We start from the raw sequence: 24,952 nt of genomic DNA on the forward strand, positions 1-24,952 counted from the left end.
TTCCATATCACATATAGAGAGCTGTTTATTCTCTAAAGAGCTACACGGTGTTCCACTGTGTGGAATTTATTTTACCAGGCCCCAATGATGTCCTTTGAGGATATCTATGCTCTTTTTATACCACAGCAATGCTTCAGAGGATATCCTTGAACTTACTTATTTGAGCACCATTCTAAGTTTATCTGTAGGAGAAACTCCTAGCAGAAAGATTGCTGGGTCAAAGGGTATTTGCATTCTGTGAGCGAACACACCCTCCCTTCCAGAGAGGCTGTGCCATAAAATCACTTTCCTTAAGGTCAACGAATACAATCAGGCTTTCATTGGATTTTCATTCTCCTTTCTTCTTTGCATCATCAGAGACTTCACCATAGACTCCTTTTGGAAATTCTCTTTAGTTTCTGTGGTTCTGCATAAGGACAAGACATTCTTTATTGAATCATTCATTCATGTGTTGACATGCATTTACTCACTCATTTCATAGTTAAGTGCTTGGAACTGGGGAGTCCACCAGGGGGCCCTCCCATCTTATTTATCAAGTAAAATATTGCCTAGTCGTTCAGCATATGCCTGTCTCCACGTAATTGAAAGCATTCATTGCCAAAACAGGAGAGTAAATGTTCAGAGGTGGGGAAACTGAGGCATAGGGAAATTAAATGGCATGATAGAGTTGCAAAGTACACGTGTACATGGCCTCAGGGGAGACTTCTGTGGAAAGGCATGGCTTCTTGGGAGAGGGAACGCCCTTGCCCTCCTGGTTTTCTGCAGGTGTGAGGACCATAAAGAAACCTTTTCACCTGGTGTGTCCTTGCAGCTGCCAGTCCTGATCTCCACCTGTCCCAAGCTGCTCAGAACGTGGGAGCGCCATCCAGGAGCCATGAGCATGGGCCAGTGGCCAGGGAGGCTGGATCTGTCTGCCAAGTTTCCACTTTTCCATCTTAGCAGCTTCTCCGAAGCTCTGTGGAGACTCTCCCCACTCCCCGCCCTTGGCAGTGGGACGTCACCGTCGGAGCCAGCCGATCGCTACCCTTGGGAACAGAATTCAAAGTTTGCAATACCAATCTCTGCCCTTGTGGGATGACTGGGCAGCCCGACCCAAAATAGCTGGGAAAGGCGGGATGTTAGGGCCGCGGTGGGAAAAATCACAGTGCTGCTAATGACATGCTGTGCTTATCTGGAACCGAGTGTCTTGCAGACTTTAACTGAGGTCACATTGCTTTTTCCAGCAATAAGTAAACAGACCCAGCGAGTGGTGGTGACAGGCCCAGGCAGAGAGAAAGAATTACCAAATTGGGGAGGGCACAGAGCGTGCTGCCTCCCCTGCCAGGGGTTCCAGGAAATATTTCTTCCCATTCTAGGCCCTACCCTTGACTAAGAATATGGGATGATTTGGGAATATTCAGGAAGCCTTTAGGGGTTTTGACCCAGACACCTTTGTGTAGATGTGAGGTCCTAGGAAGTTTTAGGATGGGTTTGTGGGGGCTAAGAGAGACCTTGGGGAGGGGACTCAGTTTTTGTGGAAGTTGGCTTTGACTTCTGACCCATAATCTCAGGGCTGATGAAATCCCCCAGGCACTGTGGCTGATTTTTGTTTTTGATTTCTGTTGTTGTTGCCCAACAGGGAAGGATTTTGCCAAAGGGAAAACACTCTGCCTCTTGTTGCTTGGGGGCACCTAAGGCTGAGAAGGAAGAAAATCAGCCACTCTGCAAGGACATCCCTTGCTTGCCAAAGTTTCCATCTTTCCTACTTACAATTACAAAGCAGAAGTGAAGTTGATGACAAAGAGCATTAGGAACCTGGCATGCTCTCTATTTTGGATTTTTTTTTTTTTTCATTTTATTGAGGACTAGCTTGTATTCTCTGGGAGATGGCCTTGTGAGTCTTTGCCCATCGCCTGCTGCCTTGAGTTGTGAGCCAAGATGGTGGCACCTAAGATGTGCTCAGACCTCAACTCCTATTCTTTGGAAGTTCCCATGCCTCCGAGCCTTGGGTCTCACACAAGATCTTGGGATCTCTTTGTTACCATTTGATACCACTGCTCCCTATCCCCAGTTGCTGCCTCAAGGAAAACGAGTAATCCCTTTTCTAATCTCCTCCTTCCCTCCTCTTCCCAAGAGGATGGAAGGAAGATTATATTTGTAATAATGGTAGTTGCAATGAACACTGTGTCTGCTCCATCAACCTTTTTATTAATCATGTGAGAAACTACAGGTTCACAATCACTTCTCCAAAATCCCTGAAATGCAAAAAATCTGAAAACTTAGTTTTCCTCTAAATTTGGCACACACAAACTTGACAGAACAATGTGGCTTGAACTATCCTGGACTATGGATGCCTTCATCCCACTGCAGAATATTCAAGTGTTTGATGAAGGGGCGCTGCCCAAAGCCCACTGGGTAAGATGCTTTGTGGGATATTTGCATCTGACTCTGAACATATCTGACCTCCTTGGCTCCAGATAAGAGACCCTGGACCTATCTCTGCTTTGTAGATAAGGAAGCTAAGGCCCACTGAAGTTTGGTAGCATCCCCAGACTGCCTCAAGGTAGGACAGAGCCAGGACAAGGCCTCCTAGTAGGATGAACCAGGTGCAGCTGGAAGAGATGACCAGCCTTCAGCTGTCTTTCTAGAACTTTGCACTATATTGGGCCTCTGAGTTCTGTCTTGGAATCGTGTTAAAGATAACTGTTTTCCAGTTCTTCAACACCAAAGCCATCTTGGATGGGGTAAAGAGAAAGAATAAATATTCCATCATCCACAACTTTTTTTTTTTTTTTGAGATGGGGGTCTTGCTCTGTTGCCCAGGCTGGAATGCAATGCCATGATTAGGGCTCACTGCAGCCTTGACCTCCTGGGGTCAAGGGATCCTCTCACGTCAGCCTCCTGAGTAGCTGGGATTACAGGTGTGTGCTGCCAAGCCCAGCTAATTGTTTTATATTTTGTAGAAACAAGGTCTCACTATGTTGCCCAGGCTGGTTTCAAACTCCTGGGCTCAAGTGATCCTCCCACCTCGGCCTCCCAAAGTGCTGAGATTACAGGTGTGAGCCACCACACCCAGCCCATCATCTGCATCTCTTTCTCTTTTGAGCTGTGTGTCCCGCTTTGTTAATTCTGGTATCTGCCCAGGACTTTCCTGAGTCTGAGGCTCCCAGGCAGGGCAACAAGAAGCCTTCTCATTGCACTGAGGGAGTTCCTAGCTCGTAAGAGTTCTAGAAAGGCCTAGATTCTCTGAAGTATGGACGAAGGTCTCATAAGGGCTGCAAAAAATGCTGTTGTTTTCTCTGATATCCCTGCACCAAGGGCTATTTGAGGACAGAGTAACTAAGGAAAGGTCAGTCCGTGTGCTAAGTCTTGCTCCTGGTGACTGGGAAACTTCCTCATGTCACTTACAGGAATGGAGACAAACTTATCTCTGGCTTTTCCTGTATCAATAAGCAACCAGGGATGTAGGTTTTGCCAAGCCTCAGACACGTATGCCAAGAACACAGGCAAGCCCTGATCTTCTAAGCCTAGCGGAGGCTGCATCTCTAGTTGGTTAAGTAGTGTTGACTTCATATCCCCATCGTGTCCTCTGAGTTCCCCCTGGGTGCTAGAGGCCTGGCAGCCTTTCTCCCTGTGCTCACAGAAGGGGTTGACGCATGCAGTCACGGCCTCTGTGGAGAGGCTGTTGGGCGCCTCGCCTGCCCGGAAGTCTGCCCAGAAGCCTCCCCTTCTGTTCTCTTCTCCATTTGTCCTCAGCTCTACCTGAGGGCTGGCCTTGCCCAGCCTGGGGCAAGGCAGCGGGCATCGTGCTTGCACCCTCTTCTTCCTCTCCTTTTTGATTCTTTTCATCTATCCAGTTGTTGGTGCAGCGGATGGGAGGACACTCCAGGCAGGGAAAGGTGAGGCCTCTTAGTTTTGCTCTGAATGTCCCAACCAGCATCCCCGTTTTCACATCTCCTGTTTGTCCAGAGACAGACCCTCACAGGAAGGATAACAAAACAAAAAAATCCAGCTACAACATTGAGGTAAGGGGCAGCTCGGAGAGAACAGGGCAGAGGGGGGGAAGAAAGAAGCAAAAAAAGGGGGAATGCTGTTATCATCAGAGTTGGCTTCTGCTTCTCTGGCCAAATCCTTCCCCTGCTAGTGATATGGTAAGTTTCCACAGCAAGTTGGGCTGACGCAGAGTCTAGGGATGGAGACTGGGTCCCAACCAGGGCCGGCTCTGGAGCAGCCTGGATCAGGGATCAGGATGGGAGGGGAGCCTACGGGGCTTGTTCAGAAAAAATATTTGTGTATGACTGAGAACATGTCAGGTTTTCATATCAAGGAATGAGAGGCCTGATAGAGACTGAGGAGTGCTTCCAGCCACCCCGGGCCCACCACTGTACTCGTGCTGTTCTCTAGAAAATGGAAACCTTCCCCGGCAGAGGCTCCTTCCTAACCTTTAGATCAGAGCTCTCAAGACTCTGAACAAAACAGTGGACCATCACCTTCCAAAGATGTGTGTGCGTGTGCGCGCGCGCGCACGCGCACACACACACACACACACACACACACACACAGTTTGGCATTTTGTTCTGGGGGTTCACGGATTCCCCCAAACCTGTCTGAGTCCCCGATAATGCACAGGGTGTCTCAGGTCTGCCACTGTTTGGAGACCTGACCCCTCGGGGTTGGCCACAGCGGATCCCAGAGGCCTTGGGGCTCATCCCTCTGCTACCAAGTGACTAGGAGCGCTCAGCCTTGCTGGACACCCCCATCCTGCGGGGGGCATTCTCGTCTGGGGCTCGCAGCCCCTCCGCCTCTGGACGGACCTCCAGACTCACGGAATCGGCCCCACCCCCACTCTCAGCCTGGCGGGCTCCCCAGGGGGCCGGGAGGAGGCGGCCGCTGGATTTCCCTGAGGCGCGGCGCGGGGCACACACGGTTAATCCTCCGCGGCTGCTGTTTGGACGAAAAGCGCTGGGGGTGTTGGAGGCTCCTCGCTGCTCACATCTGGCTGGGCTTCGCTCCTTGCGCGTCTGTCCCACTTTCTTCGCCTCTTCCTTTACTTTCGAGAAACCGCGCTTCCGCTTCTGCTCGCAGAGACCTCGGAGACCGCGCCGGGGAGACAGAGGTGCTGTGGGGGGGGGGACCTGTGGCTGCTCGTACCGCCCCCCACCCTCCTCTTCTGCACCGCGGTCCTCCGGAAGACCTTCTCCCCTGCTCTGTTTCCTTCACCGAGTCTGTGCGTCGCCCCGGATCTGGCCGGGAGGAGGCTTGGCCGGCGGGAGATGCTCTAAGGGCGGCGCGGGAGGAGCGGCCGGCGGGACGGAGGTAGGTGGCCGAGCCGGGGGACCCAGCGCTGCCCCGCCCCTATCCTCGTGGCTTCAGCCTGGTGGCCAGGGCGGGGATGGCAGACACCTGGGCCAGGACGGACGGAGAGCGTCGTGGGAGGGGCCGTGTTGGCGGTGGCGGCGCAGGGGCGGAAAGACCCGGGTTTTCGGGGGCAGCCCTGGCGGCTGGCTCTGGCTCAGCCCCCGCCACAGGCGCCTTTGCGCGGGGGTCATGATGGTCCCGGGTCTCCCTGACTGTGGAGGAGCCGGGCTCTTCTGCACATGGATATTAACGGGAGGAATTGCACCTTCCCCCTGGTTTTTTGTGGGGTGTTTATCTTGTTTCACTGTTCTCTGGTGCCTTTCTGAGGGTGTGGAAGGAAGAGGAATGGTACTAATGCCCGCGGCTGCACCTGGCGGGGATGCCCTCACCCCACTCCTTATCACTGGGACCACCTGACCGCCGGGTCTGTCCAGTCCTGTCTGTGGCCAACCTGGACCTTCACGGAATAGGAAGCGCTGACTTTGGCCCCCGCATCTGACAGCCTTGGTGTCCTGGAGGGGGTCCAGCTTGGGCAGGAAAAAACGATGTTGCTTCCCCGGGGCCCTCCTGGGAAGCGAAGCTGCCAGTGCCGCTGGGAGTGGCCCCCGGCCTGGGGCTGGAGCCTCTGAGCCGCCCGGGGGCTTCTGGACCTCGCAGGTGGACACACTGCCCACCACCCAGCCCTCCAGGGCTTCTCCACCGGTGCAGGTGTGGTCCCCACTGTTAGCCCGGGCCTCGCGGGGCCAATTCCCGGGCCACACTCTTCCAGCCCCAGAAAGCCAGATTATCTTCTCTGGACCCTCCGCGTGCTTCAGGCACCCTTGGGCCGACTCATCCCTGCTTGGGAGGGAGGGAGGAAGCCGTCCCCCTCTGTGAAGTGTTCCTGACTCTTCTACTCCACCTAGTTTCTAGGAAAGGAGGCAACATGACGTGCTGGGAGCTTTCTGGTCCTGAGCTTTGAACTTGAGAAATGCCGTGAGAAACTGTTTTCTCCACCGCTGGCCACTTCACGGCCCCAGGGGAGCATGTGACGTCCTGACAGGCTGCCCGGCCTCTGCTTTTTATAGTGCAGGAAAGTACACATTCCCTGGCAGGCCGTGCAGCCATGAACAGCCACAGATAGACGCACTGGGCTGTTGTGCGTGCTGCCGGGAGCAGGAGGACATGGGAGGACGCGCTCCAAGAGGCCCCTCCAGCACCTGCCAACCAGGGAGGAGGGAACCAAGACAGGGAGATGGGAGCTGAGGGCTGAGGACAAGCAGAAGCTTCCCCACCCTCCCTCTTAGACCTGTAGAGCTGGAGAGGTCCCTAGAGACAACCCAACAACAACAGTGGCAATCATCATCATCGTCATCATCATCATCATCATCATCATCATCATCATCATGTTAGCCATATGTTTGTGTGTCTGCTTCTCACATGGCAGGTGCTGAACATTATATTAATAATTATAATAATTATTATAATAGTTAATTCTCAACACTTCTATCAAAGGAACTCTCACTTGTGGAAAGAGCAGAGCTGCAAAGCTCAAGAGGCTCACGGCTTGCCTGAGGTCCCAGAGACAGGGATGGAGGACTCAAGACTCCAATCTGTGTCTTTATCCCAAGTGCGTCGTATGCTTTTTTTTTGAGACAGAGTTTCGCTTTCGTCATCCAGGCTGGAGTGCAAGGCCAAATCTCAGCTCACTGCAACCTCCGCCTCCCAGGTTCAAGTGATTCTCCTGCCTCAGCCTCCCAAGTAGCTGGATTAGAGGTGTATACCACCACGCCTGGCTAATTTTGTATTTTTAGTAGAGACTGGGTTTCACCCTGTTGGTCAGGCTGGTCTCAAACTCTAGACCTCAAGTGATCCACCTGCTTCAACCTTCCAAAGTGCTGGGATTACAGGGGTGAGCCACTGCGCCTGGCCTCCAGGGCGTATACTTTTAACCTTCCTATCTGGTGTTGGGAACATGGCGCTCAGCTCGCAAAGCTGATGCTGGGAACTTCTCTCTCCCAGCTGCTAACAGAGAATGCCCGGGGGCAGAAAGGACACAGGTCTGCTACCCAGGGACTCTCTACTTCTCCTCCCGCCTCCCTCTCCTCCTCTTGTGTTGCCAAGGGTGGTGTCCCCAGTGGGCTTGTTCAGGGAGGCAGGAAGCATGATGCAGGAAGCCCTAGGTGGGCGCTGTGCGGCTACAGGACACCATTGCCCCTCCCAGGCAGGTGCAGCCAGCTGGCGGGGGACATCCTCCCAAGTGGGAGCAGAGAAAGCCCAAGCTGTCCCAGGAAGGCCATGGGTTCCCTCCTTGTTCCTAGGAAGTGACCCCCCTGTTCAGGGCAACCAGGACAACAGAGTGTTTTTGGAACATGCTCCTTTCTGTTCTTCCTGGTGCCTCCCCCCAGCTGTAATTAGCGTGACTCATAAACCAAATATTCTGGCATTGAACTTTGCTCATCAAAACAAAGATGAAAAGAATTTCGTAGATACAGTTGTGAGCAGGGACTGGAGCTTCCCATTTGTGTCTTGTCCTCAGGGGTCCCTGTTCCTGGGGTGGGGGGCTGTGGCTGAGGCTCCAGAACCTTAGGAAAGGGATGGGGGTGATGGACACCAGGAAGGGCAGGAAGAAGAAGCAGGTTACACCATCCCCTGGACAGTCCCACCTCTGCCTGACAATCAGTAGCCTCTAGAGATGTTCAAGTGGGGGCACTCCCTCGTGGGCCACAGTTGCCCTTTCCCCTGTTAACCTGCTGAAATTGGCCTGCTGGTGTCAGATGGCACAAGGCAGCTCTCTGGACAGGACCCTGCCATCTCCCTGACTCCTTCATGCAGGGCAAGAACTCACCTGCCCACTTTAGAGAGCAGTCTGGAAGAAACAGCGACGTCAGCTCAGCTCGACAATGTGTTTCTTTCAGGCTCTCTTGGGGCAGCCCAGCAAGCCGCTCTCATGAGCCAGGGATCCTTGGGGCCCTGTCCTGGGATCTGTGCTGGGGTCCTTGGCCTGGAAGGGCCAGTCCTGAGCTTAAGCAGGGATGTGCAGGAGCAGGACATGCTCACTCCTTTCCTCCTTCCCGAGCCCCGCAGTGAGATGCTCCAACTGCCGCCGCTGCAGCCTCTAGTTCTCCGAGAGAGGCATGTGGTGTGAGCAGGAAGGGAGGGGCTTCGAAGCCATGTGGAAAGGATCTTTATCTCTGGGTCCTTGTCAAGGTCTCGGCTGTGTGACACTTGTGCTGGGGTGATATGAGTGGCTCTTGGCAAATCAGCACCCCTCCAGCTGTCCGTTCTTGCCCACACTTGATTTCCAGAGCTGGGCTTAGCATCTGAATGTGGTTCAAAGGGGGATGGTCTCTGGCACGGGCACGGGGACCCCCACAGTCCCCACTGTACACCAGGGCACTGCTCTCTTGCCTCTGAGGCCCCCTGGAGCTAAGCCCTTCTCCAGCCTCAGACGGGGCTGGCACAGACTGCAGGCCCCTCCCCGGGCCCCTGTCCAGGACGGCCGTCGGGATGGCTGTGGCCGGGCCCGTGTCTGCCCATCTCCCTGGCTCCTGTAGGAATTTTCCTTGACACGAGACAGAGTAGAGCAGGAGACGGCAGGCAGGGAGGCAGGAGTCGAGGGGAGGAGGAGAAGAGGCAGACGGGCAGGCGGGGCATGGGGAAGTCAAGTTCTTGGTGCCCTGTGCTGGGTAAAATGTTGCTCTTGGCCACAGCTAAAGCCACACTTGGTGGAATGCCCCAAACCCTATGCTTTGGGTTGTACCCATCCCCCCTCAGCAAGACATCTGGATAACAGCCGCCCTCTGCCCTGGGGAGCAGGGAAGGAAAAGGACCTCACCTGGGAAAGCTGCCAGCCCTGGGTGGGTTCGAGGCAGATGTAGGTCAGAAGGCGGGCAGGGCCCCCCGACTCTGCCCACAGGTTCCTGGGGCCAGTCTTCAGAGCTGGGGACAGGGGTATGTTCAGAAAATGCTTAGACCCATTTTCCTTGTAAAGAATCTAAAGTGAGAGATGGAAGGATCTGGGTGGGTTAGGGGGTGATCACAGGTCTCTTGCGTCTTCTGGCATTCAGGGGAGCCCCCTCCTCCATGAAAGGATATCGATGAGGGCAAGACCCATGGTCCTGTGGGTCCTACCTGTGTGGTGCGTGAACTCAGATTCCTTTGCAACCCAGAGCTCAGGTCTGCTTCTGCCCATTAGAGGGCACTGGTCGGGAGAGAAAATCATCTGTACCCCAGCACATGGGTCTTTTCCTCCCTTCTTCAGAACTTGCCAGCATGCTGGTCTCTCTTCACCCTACAAAAGCAGTGCCCTAAAAATGCACATCCAATGGGCCACACTGCCCAAGCCCCTCACATTTTAAGGTGTGCGTGTGTGTGTGTGTGTGCGTGCGTGGATGTTCCTGGTGATCCTGTGCCTAAATCCAAAAGAATTAAACTCCAGTGGTGTATTTTAAGATGCTAGCAGGCTGGCACCAGGGATATCTTAGCACATTGCATCAAGGAAGATGGTTACAGGTTTCCCTGGTGCCCCATACCGTACCTGGCATGTAGTGGGCACTCGGTAATCCTCTGTTGAATGATGAATGCAAGGGCTCAGCTTCTGGATACAGTCCTCAAAGCCAAAGGCTGCTGCAGCTGTTCCACCTGTAAACAAGTAAGCAAATTGGTGGGCACTGTAACCCTGAGCCCAGTGGGCAGGAACGGTCGCTGCACCATGGCTTGGGAGGAGGAGGAGCCTATGCTCTCTGGCGTCTTTCTGGCTACCCCTCCGGGTGAAGTGTAATGTGCTTTGCTGTCGGACACACCTAGGTCTAATCTGAGCTCCAGCACCTCCCCACTGTGGAACCTGGGGCAAGCGGCTCCATCGCTCTGAGCCTGTTTGCGCATTCTAAGGATCAGGTATTCTAAGGATCAGGCATTCTAAGGATCAAGCTTTCTAAGGATCAAGCTCAGCGGTGTAGGGAAGGCACCATGGCCAGAGCCTGGCTGTCAGTGGTGGCTTTTCAGGGGTAGCGGGGCTTTGTCAGAAGGAATCTCTGATAAACTTTGGGCTACTCCTGGGTCCAGGAACATGCCGGCCATTGCACATCACACACAGGATGGGCTGCAGGACTGGGCTCTGTTTCCTTGTGTTTCATGGCTGCAGGTCACCGGCCCTACTCAGGCAGCCTCCTTCCACAGCGAGGGCCAAAGACGAACAAAGCTCCTCACTGCTAGGAAATGGGTTCTCTCTGGCTAGCCTAATTCCAGCCTGGATGAAGTGCCACCCTGCTGGGCTCCCTAACACCTGTGCCGTTCCTGGTCCTAACATCCCATACCATAGCTGCCAGGGACTCTATTGCCCAAGGGAAGGGGCATCTTGTTCCATTCGTCCCGAGAATCCAGCTCCCTGCCAGGTACATAGTAGACACTCAATAAACACCTGTTGAACAAATGAGCAAAAGAGCGTGAGACTTCAGCACTAGGTCAACTTGTATTCCCCATGGTTCCGCTTGAGCCTTAAACGGTGCAGCATCACAAGCCCTCTTTTCTCCCCATCCTACTCTTCTATGCATCTAGTCGAGTTTCCTGGAATAAACAAAATGCTCCCTTAGTCCCCAGGGTGGGGCTTATTTGTCATTTTTCTAAGTGGAAAATAATGTGTACTTACTGTAAAAAAGGACTTGACTTTTACAGGGGAAAGAAAGAGAGGCCAAAATAAGAAAATGGTAAGCATCTGTATTTTCATCACCACAGATAATTGCTGTTGGCAGCCCGGTGGGTGGCCTTTGGGTCTTTGTGGTTTTGTGTGTGTGTGTGTGTGTGTGTGCATATGTGTGTGTGCATGTGCATGTGTTTGGGTCTGCATGTTTTCAATCTGCATTTTCAAAACTCATTACTGTATTACAAACTTTCTCTCTCTTTCTTTCTCTTTTTCTTTCTTTCCTTTCTCTCTCTCTTTTCCTTCCTTCCTTCCTTTCTTCTTTTCCTTTTCTTTTTTCTTTTTTTTTTTTGAGACAGAGTCTCGCTATGTTTTCCAGGCTGGAGGGCAGTGGCGTGATCTCGGCTCACTGCAATCTCCGTCTCCTGGGTTCAAGCGATTCTCCTGCCTCAGCCTTCCGAGTAGCTGGGATTATAGGCACGCACCACCACACCCAGCTAATTTTTGTATTTTTTAGTAGAGACGGGGTTTTACCATGTTGGCCAGGATGATATTGAACTCCTGACCTCAAGTGATCCTCCTGCCTCGGCCTCCCAAAGTGCTGGGATTACAGGCGTGAGCCACTGTGCCCGGCCCAAACATCTTTCCATGTCAGTAAATATTCACCTATTTACAGAGACGCCTAACTGGTGCTGCTGGCTGATTCTGCTCCTCAGTCCCTCCATATTATTTCTTTTCTTTTTTCTTTTTTTTTTTTTTGAGATGGAGTCTTGCACTGTCGCCCAGGCTGGAGTGCAGTGGCGTGATCTCGGCTCACTACAAGCTCCGCCTCCCAGGTTCATGCCATTCTCCTGCCTCAGCCTCCCGAGTAGCTGGGACTACAGGCGCCCGCCACCATGCCCGGCTCATTTTTTGCATTTTTAATAGAGACAGGGTTTCCCTGTGTTAGCCAGGATGGTCTCTATCTCCTGACCTCGTGATCTGCCCGCCTCGGCCTCCCAAAGTGCTGGGATTACAGATGTGAGCCACCGCGCCCGGCTCATATTATTTCTTTAAATGTCTTTAGAAAGAGCGCGTTTCCTGGTCTACCACAATCCCCATCCCTCCCTATTGCTGAGTTCGCCACTCTCATCAACCACCTTGTTTTTCTAGTTTCCATCACATGGATGGATGCACTGTAAATTTTTTGTTTTATTTTTTGAGATGGAGTTTCACTCTGTCACCCAGGCTGGAGTGCAGTGGTGCTATTTCACCTCACTGCATCCTTGCCTCCCAGGTTCAAGCAATTCTCCTGCCTCAGCCTCCTGAATAGCTGGGATTACAGGCATGTGCCATGCCTGGCTAAATTTTGTATTTTTAGTAGAGACAAGGTTTCACCATGTTGGCCAGGCTGGTCTTGAACTCCTGACCTCAGGTGATCTGCCTGCCTCAGCCTCCCAAAGTTCTAGGATTATAGGCGTGAGCCACTGCACCCAGCCATGTATTTCATTAGACTGTCTTCCTGGACATGTAGGTGGTTTGTAACCTTGGTGAATGGAGGCAGTGGTTTCATCTCTTTGAAGCAATAGACTTTCTGAGTGCAGATAGGAGGAGCGTTTCTGGGGCAGATGGCTACATGGCCACACCAGGAGTCAGCATTCTGGTGACAGTGATGTACCTTGGATCTCTGTGTCCCCAGCTGGAGTTGGAGAGAGATTTGGACAGGCTTGTGGCTGGGGCATGTCATCTTTGAATGAGGGCTCTGTACTTCGGATTGATTGAAGGTGAGGAGAGCGTTCAAGCCCTGTTGAGAGTTAGACACCGGATGCTGGTGATGCCTGAGAAATGAGATGGGGCTCCCATTTCCCACGGGCTTGGAGTCGTGGGGACAGGATGAGGAAACCAAGGACTGTAGACCGGTTCGTCCGGATGCTGGGGGAGGGGCACTTACAGCACACCCAGATCTGGGCAACTTCCCGGAGGAGGTGGCCTCAGGCTGAGCTCTGGAGAATACATGGATGGAGAAGGTGGAGGAGAAACAGGCATCCAGACAGAGGAAAGAGCGGGTGCCAGAGGACGAGACCTCAGGTGTGACCTGTTAGGGACTGAGTAGCTTCAGGGAGCTGGAGTGAAGGGGACTCACGCGGGGTGGGGAAGGGCCGATGGAAACGCTCAGGGCTTACTCCCTCCTTTACTGGCATAGGAAGCCCTTGGAGCCAGGGGTGGCATTCAGATTTGCGTTTTTCAGAGCTGCCTCTGGAAGCAGTGTGGGAGACAGATGGGAGGCAGAAAACCAGCCAGGGCTGGGGAAGAAGTGATGGAGAGGAGAGGAGACCTGCAGGGGGCTGGCGATGGATGAGATGTGGCGGGTGCAAGGAAGGTGGCATCCAAGTGGCTTGCAGGCTTCTGGCCCGGGCCCCTGCGTGATGGTGTGCATAGCTTTCACCAAGCTGCAAGCCACGGGAGGAGAAGCCAATGTGGTAAGGACGGGGGAGAAGGATATGAGTTAATTGGGGGCTTAAAAGCCTTAGGGCAGGGCAGCCAGGTGTGGTGGCTCACACCTGTAATCCCAGCACTTTAGGAGGCCGAGGCGGGTGGATCGCTCTGAGGTTAGGAGTTCGAGACCAGCCTGACAAACATGGCGAAACCCCATCTCTACTAAAAATACAAAAATTAGCTGGGCGTGGTGGCGGGCACCTGTAATCCCAGCTACTTGGGAGGCTGAGGCAGGAGAATTGTTTGAACCCGGGAGGTGGAGGTTGCAGTGAGCCAAGATTGTGCCATTGTACTCCTGCCTGGGCGACAAGAGCAAAACTCCGTCTCAAAAAAAAAAAAAAAAAAAAGTCTCAGCGCAGAGCAAAGAGGAGGTGTTCAGCTGTTCAGCAGATGATTGCGTATGTCTAGACCAGCGCTGCCCAGCAGAACCTTCAGCTGTGGTGCAAGGTGCTAAGAGCTGTGCTGTCTAGTATGGCAGCTGCTAGTCACGTGAGCACTTAGAATGTGGCTCCTTGGCTGAGAACTGGATGTTTCATTTTGTTTAACTGACATAGCCCCATGTGGCTTGTAGCCACTGTATTGACATAAACATTTGCAAACCTAGGTCTCAGCAGCCAGGTCAGTGGTACGGACATTGACTGGAGCATTGTCAGCTGAAGATGTGGTGTGGACCAGGACAGGCAGAAAGAGGTCAGGCGCAGTGGCTTCATGCTGATAATCCTAACCACTTTGGGAGGCCAAGGCTGGAGGATTGCTTGAGACCAGCCTGGGAAACATAGCAAGACCCTGTCTCCAAAAAAAAAATTTTTTTTTTTAATTAGCTGGATGTGGTGGCATGTGCTTGTAGTTCCAGCTACCCGGGAGGCTGAGATGGGAGGATCACTTGGGTCCAGGGGTTTGAAGCTGCAGTGAGCCATGACTGTACCACTGCACTCCAGCCTGGGTGACAGAAGGAGACCCTGTATCCTAAATAAATAAATAAATAAATAAATGTAGGAGAATTAGGAGCAAGAAGAGCTGAGAGCTGAGGAACAGCCTGGGAGAGCACCTGTCTTTGGGGGTTGATCAGGAAGGCTAAACACTGGGAGACAGTGTGGGCCAAACCCCAGGGCTGAAGAAGAGGGCAGTCGACATTGGCAGATGCTTAAAGTGTGCACGAAAGAGGAATGCAGAAGGGTGTTGGGTACCACGAGGGTCGTGGGTGATTGTAGCCAAGCAGTCGGGGTGGGGCCAGCAGGAGGAGGGCCAGTGGGATGCTGTGCTGATTATATTCCCAACCTAGAAGCCCCAGGCTGGGGATAAAGCCCTGTCTTATGCCAGGCTTCCTCAGGAGCTGCCTGGAAAATGCTGGGGCTTGTCCAGGCCCCAGACAACCAAATACGTCTGTGCTGCTTGTAAAGGGCTGGGTGCGAAGGGGCACCAGGCCATAGAATTCCCAGGTTCTTTCCTCCCTCTGTCTTGGGAGCGGTCAGTCCCCAAGGGTGTCCCTGCTGCTGGTGCTGGGGAAGTGGGCGGCGGGCCAGGCCACCTGCAGAGTGGGCTCAGGGCAGCTGTTGGTGCCTCTTCTCTCTCACACGGTTCTCAAAGCAGGGGCAAGCCTGCCGCCCGAGGCCTTCCAGCTGGGAGGTGAGCTGAGGACAGCTGCTCTACTCAAGGAAATCTTTGTTTCCACTGGGACGGAATAGGAGCTCTGGAGGCTGGGCTGGCCAAGCGCCCCGAAGGCCGGATGCCTGGTGGCTCATGCGGCCTCCTCGTTTGCAGGGCCTGGGGAAAAATTTACACTGAGTCTCACTCTTCGCTCCAGGTGAGTCCTTCCTGGTGAAGGTGCAGTTGCTCCAAGATGGGAGGGAGATGCTTTAGGATGGGAGAATTCTTGGCCTGTCTTCGCTTCACTTTTTTGTCCCAAGCCAGACCTCATTCCCCTCCAGGGAAGAGGGAACTGTTGCTAATTAACTAGCAAGTAGCCCTGGAAGAGTCTGTATTCATCCCTGGACTTGGGCTTTGGAAGTAACCAAATAAACACCTAAGCCTTAAAAACAAACCCTCCTTCTGCAAGACAGAGGGCAGCTTTTTGGAAACAGGAGAGAGGGAGATTGAGAGAGGAGATGGGCTCCAGGACCCCCGGCATCTCTCAGGAAAAGAGGCTGCTCGCCTCCATCTGGCGAGAATTCCTTCCATAAGGGAACCCCATCCACCACGAGGTTGAGGGGAAGAGGGAGAGTCTGAGACCAGTGGGGGCAGTGCAATTAGAGCAGGGAACATTAGCTATTAAATGGGCTTCTAGAAGAGGTAAACACACATCACTCATCAAATGGGAGCCACTCTGCCCCGCTCCTGCCCATCACTGGAAGAGTTTGGTCAATGGGCAATTAGCATGACGAATGAATGGCTTCTGGCGGGGAGGAAAGGGCTATGAGCAGATGTCACCTGTCAGAAGGACACCCCAATGTGGCACCTTCCTCTTTCTTGGCAACCCAGTACCTGAATCCTCTTGCAGGAACAGGAAAGCTCTATGCTTCTCAACAGGAGAATTCTACCAGACATCACAGCCGAGGGGGAGTGGACTCAGGGCTTCTCTTCTGGTTGGGAGGATTCTGGGGATGTTCCAAAGGTGGCTGGAGGGGGTGGCACGAAGGGGTGGTGATGGCTAAGGGGCCATTGAGGCTGTGTAGAAACCAGGAGTGTTTGGGTGCTGGGCTGAATCATATTTTTTTTTTTTTTGAGACAGTCTCGCTTTGTCATCCAGGCTGGAGTGCAGTGACGGGATCTCGGCTCACTGCAACCTCCGCCTCCTGGGTTCAAGCGATTCTCCTGCCTCAGCCTCCTGAGTAGCTGGGATTACAGACACACACCACTGCACCCAGCTAATTTTTGTATTTTTAGTAGAGACAGGGTTTTACCATGTTGGCCAGGCTGGTCTCGAGCTCTTGGCCTCAAGTGATCTGCCCACCTCCGCCTCCCAAAGTGCTGGGATTATAGGCGTGAGCCACCATACCTGGCCTGAATCCAATTCTTGAACTGGAAACCACTAGGTGTGGGATAAAGTCCTATCTTATGCCAAGCTTCCTTGGGAGATGAATGTAAACCGGGGGCGGGGGCAACGTCTAGACCCTGGAAAAGGCAGACGAAGATGCTCGTCTTGGGTGGACTGAGGTCTGGGGGACAGCGGAGCCCCTGGAGGGCATCTGATACAGGCACAGGGTAGGAGGGAGAGTTGACCTTTAGGATCTATTCAAGCAGGCTGGGGACGGATGAGATGTGGATGCACGAGAGGAAAGGGTCTAAACGCCTCTCAGATTTCTGGCCTGCCGTTTGTTCACAGTTACTGCTTCCTCTCTGATGACTTCATTTTAATCTAGAACAGAGCTGTCCAACAGAACTTTCTGCAATGATTGAAATGTTCTATTCTATACTTTCCAACATGGTAACCACTAGCTACATGTGGCTTTTTATGTTTTGAGACAGGGTCTTGCTCTGTTGCCCAGGCTAGGGTGCAGTGGCGCGGTCATGGCTCACTGCAGCCTGAACCCCCTGAGATCAATCAATCCTCTTGCCTCAGCCTCCAGAGGAGCTGGGACTACAGGTGCACACCACCATGCCTGGCTAATCTTTGCATTTTTTGTAGAGATGGGGTCCGGATATATTGCCCAGGCTGGTCTTGAACTCCTGGGCTCAGGCGATCCTCCCACCTTGGTCTCCCAAGGTGCTGAGATTACAGACGTGAACCACCGTGCCCGGCCTACATGTATTAATAGTTATTGAATGCTTGAAACGTGGCTAGTGTAGCTGAAGAACTGAATTTTGAATTTTCTTTCATTTTAATTAATTTAAATTTAAATAGCCACACATAGCAGCCACTGTACCGGAGAGCACAGTTCTAGAATGTTACCCACTTAGCATTTTAATTCAACATGTGCTGTTCTGTCTTGAGCTATAATTGGGTACGTGTCTGTTTCCTTCACTAGCCTGTTATATTCTTGAGGTCAGGGAATAGATTTAATTCATGGTTGAATCACTTCCTCCCAAGCTCTTGCACAATGCCATGCAAATCATGGGCATTCAGTAAACCCAGCCTGTGTTAGATTGTCAGCTGAGAGGGCAGCTTGGACTTGTCTGCCAAGGCTCCTTGCAATTCAAAGAGATTATAGGCTTCTTGCCTCTCAGAACAGCTGCTCACCTGATGAGGATTAAAGAAAAAGGAAAACAGTGTTTACAGAATGCTTTTGACAAAAGACCCTGCGCTGGGTGGAGCGTCAGGACAAAGCCCAGGCACATGGTCCCAGAGCTTCAGGGGTCCGCTGTCAGCACGCAGGCATGAGAGCATGGAGGTGAGACAAAAATATAACAGGACTCACTTATTTATTTATTCACCATGCCCAGCTAATTTTTGTATTTTTTTTTTTTTTTGAGGTGGAGTCTCGCTCTGTTGCCAGGCTGGAGTGCAGTGGCATGATCTCGGCTCACCACAACCTCCGACTCCCTGGTTCAAGCGATTCTCCTGCCTCAGCCTCCCAAGTAGCTGGGATTGCAGGCATGTGGCACCATGCCCAACTAATTTTTGTATTTTTAGTAGAGACAGGGTTTCACCATGTTGGCCAGGATGGTCTCGATCTCCCGACCTCGTGATCCACCAGCCTCGGCCTCCCAAAGTGCTGGGATTACAGGTGTGAGCCACTGTGCCCGGCCAATTTTTGTATTTTTACTAGAGACAGGGTTTCGCCATCTTGACCAGGCTGGTCTCGAACCCCTGACTTCAAGTGATCCACCCTCCTCAGCCTCCTAAAGTGCTGGGATTACAGGCGTGAGCCACTGGGCCCAGCCAAAAGGCCCAATTTGAAACAAATATAAGGAATCATGAACTTGTGTGTGACTACTGTCTCCTTAAAGGATCTACCACAGAGCTATGAGGCCTGTGGAGGGATAAAAATTATTATTATTACTACAGGGTCTCACTCTGTCACCCAGGCTGGAGTGCAGTGGTGCGATCACGGCTCACTGCAGCCTTGACCTCCTGGACTCAGGTGATCCTCCTACCTCAGTCTCTTGAGCAGCTGCTGGGACTACAGGCGAACACCACCATGCCTGGCTAATTTTTGTGTTTTTGGTAGAGATGGGGCTCCACCATGTTGTCCAGGCTGGTCTGGAACTCCTAGGCTCAAGCAATCCACCTACCTTGGCCTCCCAAAGTGCTGGGATGATGGGTGTGAGCCACCACAAGCAACCAAGGGATACAATATTTTTTCTTTGTTTTCTTTTTTTTTTGAGACGGAGTCTCACTCTGTTGCTCAGGCTGGAGTACAGTGGCACGAACTTGGCTCACCACAACCTCCGCCTCCTGAGTTCAAGCAATTCTCCTGCCTCAGCCTCCCAAGTAGCTGGGACTACAGGCGCACCCCACCACGCCCTGCTAATTTTTGTATTTTTAGTAGAGACGGGGTTTCACCATGTTGGCCGGGCTGGTCTTGAACTCCTGACCTCAGGTGATCCACCTGCCTTGGCCTCCCAAAGTTTTGGGATTACAGGCGTGAGCCACCGCGCCCGGCCGGGATACAAATTATTAACAAGGACGTGTTCTCAGGCTTCCTGTCCTCCTCTACGTCCTGCGTGTAGCCTGGTTTCTCTTTTCCAGCCTCCCTCCTCCTGTAAAGGGGGATGTGTTCTTGTTGGGGAGAAGGTCGGGTGTAGGTGGAAGATGTGGGGTTGGGGAAGGGATGCTGAAGAGCGGCTGGTCCTCAGGGACATGGAGGGAAGGAAAATGGTCGCCGAATTACCATGGAAATTGGCTCAAATTTGCAGGATTTGGGAAAGGCAAGTAAAGAGCTTGAGTCATGCTGGAACTGTCTTCAGTTGCCTTGACTGTGATGAGGCCTGGAGACTGGGCCACGTGGATCTGGATTCACGTGGGTTTCACACCACTGGTCAAGATGTGCTCAGGGCACTTCCCTGGAACTGCCTAACACGTTCTTCCAGAAAACCTTGCTGGGACACAGCCTCCCCACTGTAGGGGGATTTTTGCTGGAAATCACTAACAGTGATCTGGAGCCAAGTTTGGTTAGATGTTGGGCAATACTGTTTTTGCCCAAAAGTGACTAAAATGATCATAATGTTACGACGCTGGCTTTGCTGTGGGATTTGGTAAAATGGTTCTTAAGATCTTTTCAAGAAGGAAAGATTTCAATCTGACTCCAAAGAGCAGGCTTTTGAGGAGAGCCACCACTGCCAAAGTGGCCTTCTCCCTACCAGCCTGAGCCTGGGGCTCTCTGCTGGGGTTTCCCAGCTCCACCCCACCCCAGTGACAGCATCATTCCTAACCCAGCTGCATCCTGGACCCCGTCTCTTCTGACCAAGGTGTAGAAAATCCCTTTGCTAGACTAGAAAGAGATAGACCAACATAAAAACAAATGCTGGAGACATTTTTTGGAGACATTTGGAGACCACATTTGGAGACATTTTTTGTTGTCATAACTAGAGGTAGTGGTGCTAATGGCATCTGGTGGGGACAGTCCAGGGTTACTGCTAAGCATCCTACAGCATGCAGGCTAGCCTCCCACCACAGGGGATTATCTATGCCTAAACCTCAGTGGTGCCAGGGTTGGCCAGGTGCGGCGGCAAACGCCCATAATCCCAGCACTTTGGGAGGCCGAGGCAGGTGGATCACCTGAGGTCAGGAGTAGTTCAAGACCACCCTGGCCAACATGGCGAAACCCTGTCTTTACTAAAAATACAAAAATTAGCCGGGTGTGGAGGCGCATGCCTGTAATCTCAGCTACTAGGGAGACTGAGGCAGGAGAATAACTTGAACCTGGGAGGCGGAGGTTGCAGTGAGCCGAGATTGCGCCACTTCACTCCAGCCTGGGTGACAGAGCGAGACTCTGTCTCAAAATAAAACAAAACAAAAAAAACCACCAATCCCTCAATGGTGCCGGGGTTGAGATACCACAGAGTAGAATAATCCAAGGTAGCTTTTTAATGCCTTTTGTAGTTACTTTCCAACCTCTCTGAAATAGATATGTGTGTGTGTGTATATATATATGTAAATATGTATATATATGTAAACAAGTGTATGTATATATATAAAATTTGGGATTCAGGAAAAAAATGTTTAAAGAAAGGAAAATCTCTTTTCCTTTTAACTGGTACAAGTTTGCCACTTAAAAGGAAAAAACAGAGTAATTATTAAGGCGCCAAGGAGAAACAGAGGAAATACAGAAATAGAGAAATAAACAAATTTAGAGAATTCAATCTGACAAATATTTGCTGAGCACCAGTGACGTTCAGGGTGCTGTGGGATGCTTGGCTGGGGGACGTCCCAGCCCTGGAGGAGGTCACCCACGGTCTGCTGAGTAGACTCTCATAGGCTAGACAAACTGTCTGCAGTAGGAGACAATAAGAAAAACAAAATTATGGCGCCCGCCTATAATCCCAGCACTTTGGGAGGCCAAGGCAGGTGGACTGCTTGAGCTCAGGAGTTTGAGACCAGCCGGGGAAACACGGTGAAACCGTGTCTTTACGAAAAAACAACAACAAAAAAATTTAGCTGGGCGTGGTGGCGTGTGCCTGTAGTTCCAGCTACTTGAGAGGTCGAGGTAGGCAGATGGCCTGAGCCGGGAGGGTTGAGGCTGAGTGAGGCAGAGTGAGACCCTGTATCAAAAAAGAAAACTAAAACCGAGGGTGGAGAATTTTTCCCAGTTGAGGGGCCTGGGAAGCCTTCAGGAAGACTATGAGACCTTGAGTTGGGTGTTGAAGACAAGGGGGGCAGGATTTTATTGTCATCTGTTGTCAGCCTGTCTGAGTTCAAATGCAGCCACCCTGCTCAAAAATCAGTCTTGGCCCGGCGTGGAGGATCACGCCTGTAATCCCAGCACTTTGGGAGGCTGAGGTGGGCGGATCACTTGAGCCCAGGAGTTTGAGACCAGCCTGGGCAACATGGTGAAAATTTGTCTCTACAAAAAAAAAAAAAAAAAATTAGCTAGGTGTGGTAGTGCATACCTGCAGTCCCTTCTACTTGTGAGGCTGAGGTGGGAGGATGGCTCAAGTCCAGGAGGCAGAGGCTGCAGTGAGCCGAGATTGCACCACTGCACTCACTCACAGAGTGAGATCCTGTCAAAAAAAAAAAAAAAAAAATCAGAATTTTAGGCTAATTAGCTTCTCCAAGTCTCTGTTTTCTCATTTACAAATTTGGTACAGTAATGAATGAATATTGTCTCTCTACAGGATTAATTGTGGGGCCATCTGTGATGAGATAAAAATTATTAATGAGGAAGTGTTCTCAAACCTAACCAGACGGATGGCTGGAGAGAGAACTTAGATGTGTATTTTATAAATTACCATGTGCACATACACACTTTCTTTGGCAAGTGGTGGGAGGTATCAGAGATTCTGGGTGGGGGCTGTGGCCTAAGCAGCTCCTTGGTCATTGGGATGGTCTCTGGGCCCTGACACATGGGAGGGACAGCTGGCTAGTAGGACACTTGGAGGTCGGGGCTCCAGCTAAGCCACTGCAGGGATGGGGCGGGGGCCATGCAGGGCGGTGAAGACTGGGTGTAGGTATGTGTGACAGGGGAGGAGAGAGGTTCGGGGGGGCCAGCCTTGCTTTCCTCACTGTCACCTCGGACGCTCTATCGGGAGAGCCCTGGACTCCAGATCTTCGCCTGCAATGTTGACTTGGTGTGAGGGCTCTGTGGGGAGCCCTTCAGACTTCACTCAAGAGCCCACTAAAGGCCGGGCGCCGTGGCTCACGCCTGGAATCCCAGCACCTCGGGAGGCTGAGGTGGGTGGATCACTTGAGGTCAGAAGTTCCAGACCAGCCTGGCCAACGTGGTGAAACCCCATCTCTACTAAAGATACAAAAATTAGCTGGGCGTGGTGGCGCGTGCTTGTAATCCTAGCTGCTTGGGAGGCTGAGGCAGGAGAATCACTTGAACCCAGGAGGCGGAGTGAGCCGAGATCACACTGCTGCACTCCAGCCTGGATGACAGAACAAGACTCCATCTCAAAAAAAAAAAAAAAAAAAAAAAAGCCCGCTACAGCCATCCCCTGCAGAGGCTCCAAAGCCCCCAAGCGATGGCATGTGTGGAAGAAATTCCCGGCTTCCCAAGATGAGTAAGACGTCGCGGTCATCTTGGTGTGTAATATGGGCAGAGAAAGAAATCTGTCTCAGGATTTTAACTTTCCTTAAACATAAGAGGAGTTAGAGGAGGAAGAGTCTGGCCCAGGGCCTTTGGAGATGAGCCCTTGCTTTCACTGTTTGCCTCTCAAGAAAGAGCTGGAGTCCACACTGGCCTAGCAGCCGGGAGTGAGGGACGCTTCCCACCCACCTTCTCACTGGGTGGCGGTGTGTTGAATAAGGTGTTCCCACGGGGCCTGCGACATTTCGAGTTTTACATTTTGGTGAACAAAGAGGGGTTAGAGTTGACCATAGTCACTGTGCCCCTCGGTGGGGAGGTTTCGGCCCACCTGAAATGGCTGGGCCTGCGACTCCTGATGCCAGATTCCTGGGCGAGGGAAGCGAGCTGCTCACAGGGTGGCAGGTGGGCGTTCGCCTAATGTGGGCCCAAGCGCCTCCTGTCAGGGGCTCCCTGGACTCGCCACCTCCGTGAGCACCCCTTTCTAGAAGGATTGTCCCAGTGCTGGATGGAGGGGGTCCTGCCCCAAGCTTTTGCCAAAAGCTCCAGGAGTGAGAGACGTGGGGTTGGCTTCCTGGAAGGATGACTGCTCTGTGGGGCTGGGCTTGGCACATCCCTAAAGTAGATGCCAAGGACACTCGCTGATGCGCCGCCTGGTGGCCAGAAAGCAGCTTGCAGCCACCTTCCTATCCACCTGCCCACCGGTGAAGGACCTGGTCATTGAGCCAGCTTTGCTTTGAGTTAAGGGATGATGATCATTCAAAGCTTACTTGGGATTTTTCTTACTGTCCTAAGAGGGGTGGTAAACGATTGTCTGTGGGGCCAGCGGCTGATAGACTCTCCTTCCCGAGAGGCTGGGTGGGCAGAGACAGCACCTTGCTCAGCAACCCTTCAACACCAGCCTGACTGGCTGAGGCTCTGGGGGCAGAGTGTGTGTGCACATGTGAAGGTGTACATGTGAGCACATGTGTGCATGAGTGGAAATGCATGCATGTGAATGAGTTGAGAGTATGTGTGGGTGCATGTGAGTGTGCATGTGATGTGGGTATATGCATGTGAATGTGTGCATGTGTGTGCACGTGTGTTGAGTGTGCGTGTGGATTGCATGTATGTGAATGTGCATGTGTGTGGATTGCATGTATGTGAATGTGTGTGCATGTGTGGGTTGCATGTATGTGAATGTGTGTGCATGTGTGGGTTGCATGTGTATATGTGAATGTGTGTGCATGTGTGGGTTGCATGTGTATATGTGAATGTGTGTGCATGTGTGTGGATTATATATATGTTGTGTGTGCATGTGTGTGGGTTGCATGTATGTGAATGTGTGTGCATGTGTGTGGATTGCATGTATGTGAATGTGTGTGCATGTGTGTGGGTTGCATGTATGTGTGTGCATATGTGGATTGCATGAGTGCATGTGATGGTATATGTGAGTGCATGTAAGAGTGTGTGCATGTGTGGATTGCATGTATGTGAATGTGTGTGCATGTGTGGGTTGCATGTATGTGAATGTGTGTGCATGTGTGGGTTGCATGTGTATATGTAAATGTGTGTGCATGTGTGTGGATTGCATATATGTTGTGTGCATGTGTGTGGGTTGCATGTATGTGAATGTGTGTGCATGTGTGTGGATTGCATGTATGTGAATGTGTGCCTGTGTGTGGGTTGCATGTATTGTGTGCACATGTGGATTGCATGAGTGCATGTGATGGTATATGTGAGTGTGCATGTAAGAGTGTGTGCATGTGTGGATTGCATGTATATGAATGCATGTGTGGGTTGCACGTATGTGAATGTGTGTGGATTGCATGCATGTGAATGCGCATGTGTGGATTGCATGTATGTGAATGTGTGTGCATGTGTGGGTTGCATGTATGTGAATGTGTGTGCGTGTGTGGGTTGCATGTATGTGAATGTGTGTGCATGTGTGTGGATTGCATGTATGTGAATGTGTGTGCATGTGTGGGTTGCATGTATGTGAATGTGTGTGCATGTGTGTGGATTGCATGTATGTGAATGTGTGTGCATGTGTGTGGATTGCATGTATGAATGTGTGTGCATGTGTGGATTGCATGAGTGCATGTGATGGTATATGTAAGTGTGCATGTAAGAGTGTGTGCATGTGTGTGGATTACATGTATGTCAATGTGTGTGCATGTATGGATTGCATGTAAGTGTGCATGTGATATGGGTACATGTGTGCATGTGTGTGCATGTGTGTTGAGTGCGCATGTGATTTGGGTATGTGTGCATGTGAGTTGTGCATGTGTGTTGAGAGTGCATGTGAGCATGTGGATTGCATGTGTGTTGAGTGCATGTGTGTGGATTGCATGTATGTGCGTGTGTGCATGTGTTGAGAGTGCATGTGAGCGTGTGGATTGCATGTGTGTTAAGA

The 24,952-nt window shown here is 51.9% G+C and overlaps 1 protein-coding gene and 1 long non-coding RNA gene across 5 annotated transcripts in view; one reads left to right on the plus strand and one right to left on the minus strand.

Annotated features, from left to right (window-relative positions):
• Nucleotides 1-8,443, minus strand: LOC129017438 (uncharacterized). Its single transcript, XR_008495073.2, has 3 exons — nt 8,165-8,443; nt 795-1,025; nt 1-406 (listed from the first exon to the last, which is right to left on the minus strand). It is a non-coding gene; the product is annotated as an uncharacterized LOC129017438 (long non-coding RNA).
• C1QTNF1 (C1q and TNF related 1) overlaps nt 3,739-24,952 on the plus strand; it is a 27,354-nt gene continuing 6,140 nt past the window's right edge. The window contains exon 1 of one of the 4 annotated variants that reach the window (XM_054458024.2): nt 3,739-3,878. The gene's annotated coding sequence lies outside the window, so the exon portion shown is untranslated. Of the gene's footprint in view, nt 3,879-4,704; nt 5,296-7,019; nt 7,093-15,067; nt 15,237-24,952 lie in introns of those variants that run through there. The other 3 variants (XM_054458029.2, XM_054458027.2, XM_054458026.2) reach the window with 3 other exon arrangements.

The sequence above is a fragment of the Pongo pygmaeus genome, chromosome 19 (assembly GCF_028885625.2).
Source record: "Pongo pygmaeus isolate AG05252 chromosome 19, NHGRI_mPonPyg2-v2.0_pri, whole genome shotgun sequence".
Classification (NCBI taxonomy): Eukaryota; Metazoa; Chordata; class Mammalia; order Primates; family Hominidae; genus Pongo; species Pongo pygmaeus.